We start from the raw sequence: 9808 nt of genomic DNA, 5'->3' as shown, positions 1-9808 counted from the left end.
TTATATATATATATATTTTTTTTTTTAATTTTATGATATAATGGGTGTCCTTGTGTTGAGGTTAGTTTGCTTTTATAAATTTTATGGCAAATTAAAAGTGAACCCTTCATGAAGAATATGTGCAGTGTATCAAGTGTGCAACATCCCCTTCTTCTTGACTCCTCCACTTGAATTCATTGAGTTATGCTTCCATATTAGCACGTAAGTATTGACCAGCTAGTCCCAATTTAGTATTCAGCACGTGTTCTTCATTTCTTGTGATAATTTCACATAGGAGAATGGTCTCCAAATCCATTTAGGGTTTTATAAAAGATACTAGATTACTAGATTACTAGATACTAGTATACTTGTACCATATTTTATTCATCCATTCATGTATTTATGGGAAATGAATTACACTCATTTATCATGGGGTAAGTCACATAACAGAACCGTTTCTCAAGAAGGCAGATGACCAACAAACAAATGAAAAAAATGCTCGTTTCTCATTATCAGGGAAGTACAAGTCAGACCTCTTGTAGAGATTACCTAATCTCAGTGAGAATAGCCCACGTCATAAATTTCCAAAGCTGCAGATGTCCCATGGTATAGAGAGAATGATCACTTACACATTGTTGATGGGATTGCAAACTAAAGAGACTTTTTGGGGGACAGTATAAGGAATAGTCAAAGAGATAAAGGATAGACCTTCCATTTAATCCTGCCAATCCCATTACTAGGTATCTATCTAGAAGAAAAAAAAAATCATTTTATCATAAGGACATTTGAACTAAAATTTTTATTGGAGCTCAATTCACAATTGCAAAGATGTGGACTAACCCAGTGCTCATTAACCCATGAATGGAATACTATTCAGCTATAAAGAAAGATGAAGACTTTACATCTTTTATAGTTGTCTTCATATACTTTATCATTTTTGTTTGAAAATTAGGCTTTTTTAATATTGTAGTCTTGCAGCTCAGGAAAGCAAATCATTTTTTTGTTGATTGTGATTTATTTTTGCTGATTTTAGTTTTGTTTCTTTTTTTTTTATTTTCATTAACTTTGCTGTTTTCCTTAAAGAATGAAAAATAAGATTAATAAACTTTAAAAATTCTTAGAGCTTTTATCTGTAATTATTATTATTTTTAATTTTTTAATTATTGTTGAATCATAGCTGTGTACATTATTGCAATCAAGGGGTACACGTGCTGGTTTCATATACAATCTGAAATATTCTTATCAAACTGTTCAACATAGCCTTCATGGCATTTTCTTAGTTATTGTATGTAGACATTTGTATTCTGCATTTAATAAGTTTTGCCTGTACCCATTCTAAGATGCACTGTAGGTGTGGCCCAACCCATTTTCTCCCTCCAGCCTAACCTCTCCCCTTCCTTCTCCTCCCTTGGCCCTTTCCCCATATTCTTGTGCTATAGGTGGGGTTATAGCCTTCATATGAAAGCTATAAATTAGCTTCATACTAGGGCTGAGTACACTGGATACTTTTTCTTCCATTCTGGAGATACTTTGCTAAGAAGAATATCTTCCAGCTCCATCCATGTAAACATGAAAGAGGTAAAGTCTCCATCTTTCTTTAAGGCTGCATAATATTCCATGGTATACATGTACTACAATTGGCTAGTCCATTTGTGGGTCACTGGGCACTTGGGCTTCTTCCATGACTTAGCAATTATGAAATGGTCTGCAATCAACATTCTGGTACAGATGTCTTTGTTATATTGTGACTTTTGGTCTTCTGGGTATATAACTAGTAAAGGAATTAGAGGATCAAATGGTAGGTCTATTTTTAGATCTCTAAGTATTCTCCAAACATCCTTCCAAAAGGAACGTATTAGTGTGGTTTCCCAACAGCAGTGTAGAAGTGTGCACTTTTCTCCACATCCACACCAACATCTCTGGTTTGGGGATTTTGTTATGTAGGCTACTTTTACTGGGTTTACATGATATCTTAAAGTAGTTTTGATTTGCATTTCTGTGATTATTAAGGATGATGTGTCTGTAGGTTGTGCATCTGTCTTCTGTAGAGAAGTTTCTCTTCAAGTCCCTTGCCCACCCTGAGATGGGATCACTTGTTCTTTTCTTGCTCATATGTTTGAGTTGTCTGTGTATTCTGGTTATTAAACCTTTATTAGAGGTATGACTTGCAAATATTTTCTCCCATTCTGGGGGATGTCTGCTTGCTACACTTACTATGTTCTTGCCTGTGCAGAAACTTTTTAGTTTGATCAGGTACCAGTAATGTATTTTTGATACTGCTTCAATTGCCTAAGGAGTCCTCCTCAGGCCCATTCCTTCAAGAGTTTCCCTGCACTTTCTTCAAGCATTTTTATAGTTTCATGTCTTAAGTTTAAATCTTTAATCCAGTGAGAGTCTATCTTAGTTAATGGTTAAAAGTGTGGCTCCAGTTTCAGTCTTTTACAGGTCTCCAGCCAGTTCACCCAGCACAATTGGTTAAATAGGGAATATTTTCCCCACTGAATGTTTTTAATGGGCTTGTCAAAGATCAAATAACAGTAAGAAGCTGGATTCATCTCTTGGTTCTCTAATCTGTTCCAGATATCAACTTCTGGTTTTTGTGCCAGTACCATGTTGTTTTCATAACTATTGATTTATAGTATAGTCTCAGGTCTGGTACCGTGAGTCCTCCTGCTTTGTTTTTATTTCTGAGTAATGTTTTGGTTATTCGAGGTTTTTCTTATTCCATTCAAAACAAAGTATTTTTTCAAGGTCTTTAAAATATGGCAATGGTGTTTTAATAGGAATTACATTAAAATTATATATTGCTTTGGGTAGTATAGACATTTTAACAATGTTGATTCTTTGCAGGCATGAGTATGGTATGTTTTTCCATTTGTTAACATCTTCAGCTATTTCTTTTCTTAAAGTTTCATAGTTCTCTTTATAGGTATCTTTCACATCCTTTGTTAGGTATACTACCAAATATTTCATCTTCTTTGGCACTACTGTAAAAGGAATAGAGTCCTTGACTGTTTTCTTCGGCTTGGCTACTGCTGGTATATATTAAGGCTACAGATTTATGGGTGTTGATTTTGTAGCCTGAGACATTGCTGTATTTCTTGATCACTTCTAAAAGTTTTGTAGTAGAATCCCTGGTATTTCACTATATACAATCATATCATCTGCAAAGAGTGAAATTTTGATCTCTTCTGACCCTATGTGGATATGCTTGATCGCCTGTTCTTTCCTGATTGCAGTGGCTAAAACTACCATTACAATGTGAAAGAGCAATGGAGACAATGGGCAACCTTGCCTGGTTCCTATCTAAGTGGAGATGATTTCAGTTTAACTCCATTCAATACAATATTGGCTGTGGGTTTGCTGTAGATGTCCTCTATTAGTATCAGAAATATCCCTTCTATACTAATTTTCTTAAGTGTTCTGATCATGAAGGGATGCTGGATATTATGAAAAGCTTTTTCTGCATCCATTGAGAGAATCATATGGTCTTTATATTTTAGTTTGTTTATGTGCTGAATTACATTTATAGATTTACGTATATTGAACCAGCCTTGAGACCCTGGGATAAATCCTGCTTGGTCATGGTGTATTTTTTTTTTTTTGATGTGTTGTCGGATTCTGTTTGTTAGGATCTTATTCATTATTTTTGCATCAATATTCATTAGCGATATTGGTCTGTAATTTTCTTTTCTTGTTGGGGCTTTCCCTGGTTTAGGGATCAAGGTGCTGTTTGCTTCGTAGAATGTGTTGGGTAGTACTCCTCTTTCTCTATTTTCAAAGAGGTTTAGTAATATAGGTAATATAGTCCTTCTTTAAAGGTTTGGTAGAATTCTGACCAAGCCATCTGGTCCTGGGCTTTTCTTTTTAGGGAGATTTTGTATAGTTGATGCTATTTCAGAAATTGTTACAGGCCTGTTCAACATTTATACTTGGTTCTGGCTAAGTCTTGGTAGGTGGCGTTCTTCCAGGTATTGGTCGATTTCCTTCAGATTTTCATATTTCTGAGAGTAAAGTTTCCTGTAATATTTGTTAAGGATTTTTTGAATTTCTGAGGGGTCTGTTTTTATTTCATTATTACCATTTCTAATTGATGAAATTAGAAATTTTTACTCTTTTTTTCCTGGTTAGGTTGGCCAAACCAACCATGATTTTTTCAAAAAACCAACATTTGGATTTATTAATCTGTTGTATAATTCTTTTGTTTTCAATTTCATTTAATTCTGCTCTGATTTTGCTTATTTATTTTCTTCTTCTGGGTTTGGAGTTGGAATGTTCTTCCTTCTCCAGTTGCTTAAGATGTCCCATTAAGTTATTAACTTCCTCTTTTTCCGTTTTCTTGAGGAAGGCTTGCAGTACTATAAATTTCCCTCTTAGGACTGCCTTTGCAGTAAGTACCCAGAGGTTCTGATAATTTGTTTTTTCCTTGTTGTTTTGTTCTAAAAATTTGGTGATTTCCTTCTTAATCTCGTCCATATCCCATCTATCCTTCAGCATAATGTTATTTAGCTTCCATGTTTTCGTATGGGTATGCAGATTCTTGTTGTTTCGAGTTCAAATTTTATTCCATGATTGTCTAAGAAGATGCAAGGAATGATTTCTATTTTTAAAAATTTGCTGAGTTTAGATTTGTAGCCTAGGATGTGGTGGATTTTGGAATATGTTCCGTGGGCTGATGAGAAGAATATGTATTCAGTTTTGTTGGGATGAAATGTTCTGTAGATGTCTTTTAAATCTAGATGTTGAATTTTTGTGAAATTTAAAATTAAAATTTCTTTGCTTAGCTTCATTTTGGAGGATCTATCCAGAACTGCTAAAGTGGTGTTAAAATCTCCAACTACTATGGAACTGGAGGAAATCAAGTTACTCATGTCTGTTAGAGTTTCTCTTGTAAATTGAGGTGCATTCTGATTGGGTGCATAAATATTAATAATTGAAATCTCACCTTATTCAGTATTACCTTTAACAAATATGAAGTGACCATCCTTATCCTTCCTCATTTTGGTTGGTGTAAAGCCTATCGTATCTGCGAATAGGATTGCAACGCCTGCTTTTTCTTCTTTCAATTTGCCTGCAGTATAGATGACCATCCTTTCACCTTGAGTCTATATTTATCTTTTAAGGTAAGATGACATTCTTGCATGCCGCAGATATCTGGCTTGAGTTTTTGTATCCAGTCAGCCAACCTGTGCCTCTTTAGAGGACAATTTAAACCATTGACATTAATTGAGAATATATATATATTTTTTAAGATTTACGTTTTTATTTTTTTATTTATTTATTTTTTTATTAAATCATAGATGTGTACATCAATATGATCATGGGGCATCATACACTTGTTTCATAGAATATTTGACACATTTTCATCTCATTAGTTGACATAGCCCTCCTGGCATCATCCTAGTTACTTTGTCAAGACATTTACATTCCACATTTGCCAAGGCTCACATGTACCTTTGTAAGATGCACCACGTGTGTGATCCTTTCAATCTTCCTCCCTCTACCCACATCCCGCCTCCCTCCCCACGCTTTCCCCCTTCCCCCTGTTCTTAGGTTGAAACTTGGTTATAGCTTCATGTAAAGGTCTTAAGTTTGTTTCATAGTAGGGGTGAATACATTGGATATTTTTTCTTCCATGCTTGAGACACTTTACTGAGAAGAATATGTTCCAGCTCCATCCATGTAAACATGAAGGAGGTGAGGTCTCCATCTTTCTTTAAGGCTGCATACTATTCCATGGTGTATATATACCACAATTTATTATCCATTCGTGGATCGATGGGCACTTGGGTTTCTTCCATGACTTAGCAATTATGAATAGGGCTTCAATGAAGATTCTGGTACAAATATCTTTGTTATGATGTGGTTTTGGGTCTTCTGGGTACATGCCCAGCAGAGGAATTACAGGATTGAATGGGAGATCTACTTTTAGATCTCTAAGTGTTCTCCATATATCTTTCCAAAAGGAATGTATTAGTTTGCATTCCCACCAGCGGTGCAAAAGTGTTCTCTTTTCTCCACATCCACGCCAACATTTCCGGTCTTGAGATTTTGTGATATAGGCTAGTCTCACTGGAGTTAGATGATATCTCAGAGTAGTTTTGATTTGCATTTCTCTGATGATTAAAGATGATGAGCATTTTTTCATATGTCTGAAGGCCGCTCGCCTTTCTTCTTTGGAGAAGTTTCTTTTCAATTCTCTTGCCCAGCCTGTGATGGAATCCCTTGTTCTTTTCTTGCTAATGTTTTTGAGTTCTCTGTGGATTCTGGTTATTAAACTTTTGTCAGAGACATAACCAGCAAATATCTTTTCCCATTCTGTGGGCTGTTTGCTTGCTTTACTTACTGTGTTCTTGGCTGTGCAGAAACTTTTTAGTTTGATCAAGTCCCAAAAGTGTATTTTTGAAACTGCTTCAATCGCCCGGGGGTCCTTCTCATAAAAAAAATCACCCAACCCAATTTCTTCAAGGGTTTTCCCTACACTCTCTTCTAGTATTTTTATAGTTTCATGTCTTAAGTTTAGGTCTTTAATCCAGTAAGAGTCTATCTTGGTTAGTGGTAAAAGGTGTGGATTGAGTTTCAGTCTTCTACAGGTTGCCAGCCAGTTCACCCAGCACCATTTGTTAAATAGGAAATCTTTTCCCCACTGGATGTTTTTAATTGGCTTGTCAAAGATTAAATAACAGTAAGTAGCTGGGTTCATCTCTTGGTTCTCTATTCTGTTCCAGACATCTACTTCTCTGTTTTTGTGCCAATACCATGCTGTTTTGATCACTATCGATTTGTAGTATAGTCTGAGGTCTGGTAGCGTAATTCCTCCTTTGTTTTTATTGTTTTTATTTTTGAGTAATGTCTTGGCTATTCAAGGTTTTTTCTGATTCCATATAAAACAAAGTATTGTTTTTCAAGATCTTTAAAGTATGACAGTGGAACTTTAATAGGGATTGCACTGAAGGTATATATTGCTTTGGGTAGTATGGACAAAAGAACAATACAACAGATCAATAAATCAAAAAACTGGTTTTTTGAAAAGGTCAACAAAATAGATAAACTGTTGGCCAACCTAATCAGGAAAAAAAGAGTAAAATCTCTAATCTCATCAATCAGAAATGACAAAAACGAAATAACAACAGACACCTCAGAAATCCAAAAAATCCTTAATGAATATTACAAGAAACTTTACTCTCAGAAATACGAAAACCTGAAGGAAATGGACAGATACTTGGAAGCTCGTCACCTTCCAAGACTTAACCAGAATCAAGTGGAAATGTTGAACAGGCCCATTTCAAGTTCGGAAATAACATCAACCATACAAAACCTCCCCAAAAAGAAAAGCCCAGGACCAGATGGTTTTACATCAGAATTCTACAAATCTTTAAAGAGGAAATAATACCTATATTACTCAAACTCTTCCAAAATGTAGAAAAAGAAGGAAGACTCCCCAATACCTTCTATGAAGCAAACATCACCCTGATCCCCAAACCAGGAAAAGACCCAACAAAAAAAATTATAGACCAATATCACTAATGAATATAGACGCAAAAATATTCAACAAGATCTTAACAAACAGAATCCAGCAACATATCAAACAAATCATACATCATGATCAAGTTGGCTTTATCCCAGGGTCTCAAGGCTGGTTCAATATACGTAAATCTATAAATGTAATTCAGCACATAAACAAAGTAAAAAACAAAGACCATATGATTCTCTCAATCGATGCAGAAAAAGCTTTTGATAACATCCAACATCCCTTCATGATCAGAACACTTAAGAAAATTGGTATAGAAGAGACATTTCTTAAACTGATAGGGCCATATACAGCAAACCGACAGCCAATATCATATTGAACGGAGTTAAATTGGAAACATTTCCACTTAGATCTGGAACCAGACAAGGCTGCCCATTGTCTCCATTGCTTTTTAACATTGTAATGGAAGTTTTAGCCACCACAATTAGGGAAGAAAAGGCAATCAAGGGCATCCACATAGGGCCAGAAGAGATCAAACTTTCGCTCTTCGCAGATGATATGATTGTATATCTGGAAAACACCAGGAACTCTACTACAAAACTCTTAGAAGTGATCAAGGAATACAGCAGTGTCTCAGGTTACAAAATCAACATTCATAAATCAGTAGCCTTTATATATACCAACAGTAGTCAAGTTGAAAAAGCAATTAAGGACTCTATCCCATTCACAGTAATGCCAAAGAAGATGAAATATTTGGGAGTTTATCTAACAAAGGATCTGAAAGATCTATATAAAGAGAACTATGAAACTCTAAGAAAAGAGATAGCCGAGAATTTTAATAAATGGAAAAACATACCATGCTCATGGCTGGGAAGAATTGAGAATATTGATAAGCCTTTCGAGAGTCCGGTGAACATTTTTAATCCTTTTGTGACTGTGGTAGTTGGAATTTAATCAAAAGTTCCTGGGTGAGTTTACTTTTGTGGTGGAGGCTTACACTAGTCTTTACGGAGGATAGGACTAAGAATGTCCTAGAGAGCTGGTTTAGTTATGGCATATTTCTTCAACATGTGAATGTCATTGAAGTATTTAATTTCTCCATGATAAATGAAACTGAGTTTAGCTGGATATAGGATCCTGGGTTGAAAGTTATTTGGTTTTTTGGAGATTATAAGTTGATGACAATCCTTTTCTAGCTTGAAAGGTTACAGCAGAGAGTTCTGAAGTTTCATTCCAATATTCTTCCCCTTGTACATTATAGTTTTCGTTCGTCTGGCTGCTTTCAGAATTTTCTCCTTCATATTAACTGTAGTGAAATTGATTATGGTGTGTCTGGGGCATGTCTTATTTGGGTTGAGTCATTCTGGAGTTCTGAAACTGTCTGCTTTCTGAATTTCAGAATCTCTTGGCATGTCTGGAAAGTTCTCTTTAGTAATGTCATGAAGAAGAGACTCTGTGCCTCTTGAAGCCACTTCATCACTTTCCGGGATCCCTATAAGACGAATATTGGTTTTCTTAGAATTATCTCAGAGCTCCCTGAGAGAGTGATCTGTTTTTTGACCTCAATTTCTCTTCCTCTTTGAGAGTTTGGGAGTGTCCGAAAGCTCAGAAATCCTTTCTTCTGCTTGCTCCATTTTGTTCCTGAGGGATTCTACTGTGTTTCTCAGATCTTTGAGGGCTGCAACTTCTTGTGTCAATGTGTCAAAATCTTTGGTCATTTGCTCTTTTAATGCATTGAATTCTTGAGATATCTTTTGGGTTACTGCTTGGAATTCTAATTCGATCTTACTTGTCCAAATTCTGAATTTGATTTCTGACATCTCAGCTATTTGTTTGTGCATGGAATCTTGTGCTGTGTCTGCCTTGTTGTTCTTTGGAGGAGTTGATCTACTCTGATTATTCATATTGCCAGAGGTTTTTCGTTGATTTCACCTCATGATTGTTTTTAACCATTGCCTCTGGCCATCCTCAGAGTTGGGGAGGTATCTGTCTAAGATTTGACCCCAGCAGGATCACTCTATTGTTGCTGGATTTTTTAGGGAGTAACCCTGTGTAGCTAATCTGGGGCTGCTGCAGCCAGGGAGTTCTGGTTGTGGGAGCAGCTCCAGAGCGTGACAGACCTGGATCCAGTAACAGGGCCGGTAGTGGTGCACAGAGTGGTGCTCCATGACTTTGGCACATAGGGCCCAAACTCCAGCAGTCTCTGGCCAGGAGAAGGGCTATGTGCAGAGGCAGGGAGGGCTCCAGAGGCTGCACGGCCACCAGAATCCCTGTCCAGAGGAGTGGCCCGTCTGGAGGGAAGTAGAGCACATGAGGGAGGATGTTGTGTTCCGTGGCTCCTTGAGTTCCTGGTCAGGG

This window comes from Nycticebus coucang, chromosome Y, assembly GCF_027406575.1.
Source record: "Nycticebus coucang isolate mNycCou1 chromosome Y, mNycCou1.pri, whole genome shotgun sequence".
NCBI classification, from domain to species: domain Eukaryota; kingdom Metazoa; phylum Chordata; class Mammalia; order Primates; family Lorisidae; genus Nycticebus; species Nycticebus coucang.
This window is presented reverse-complemented; position numbering follows the sequence as displayed.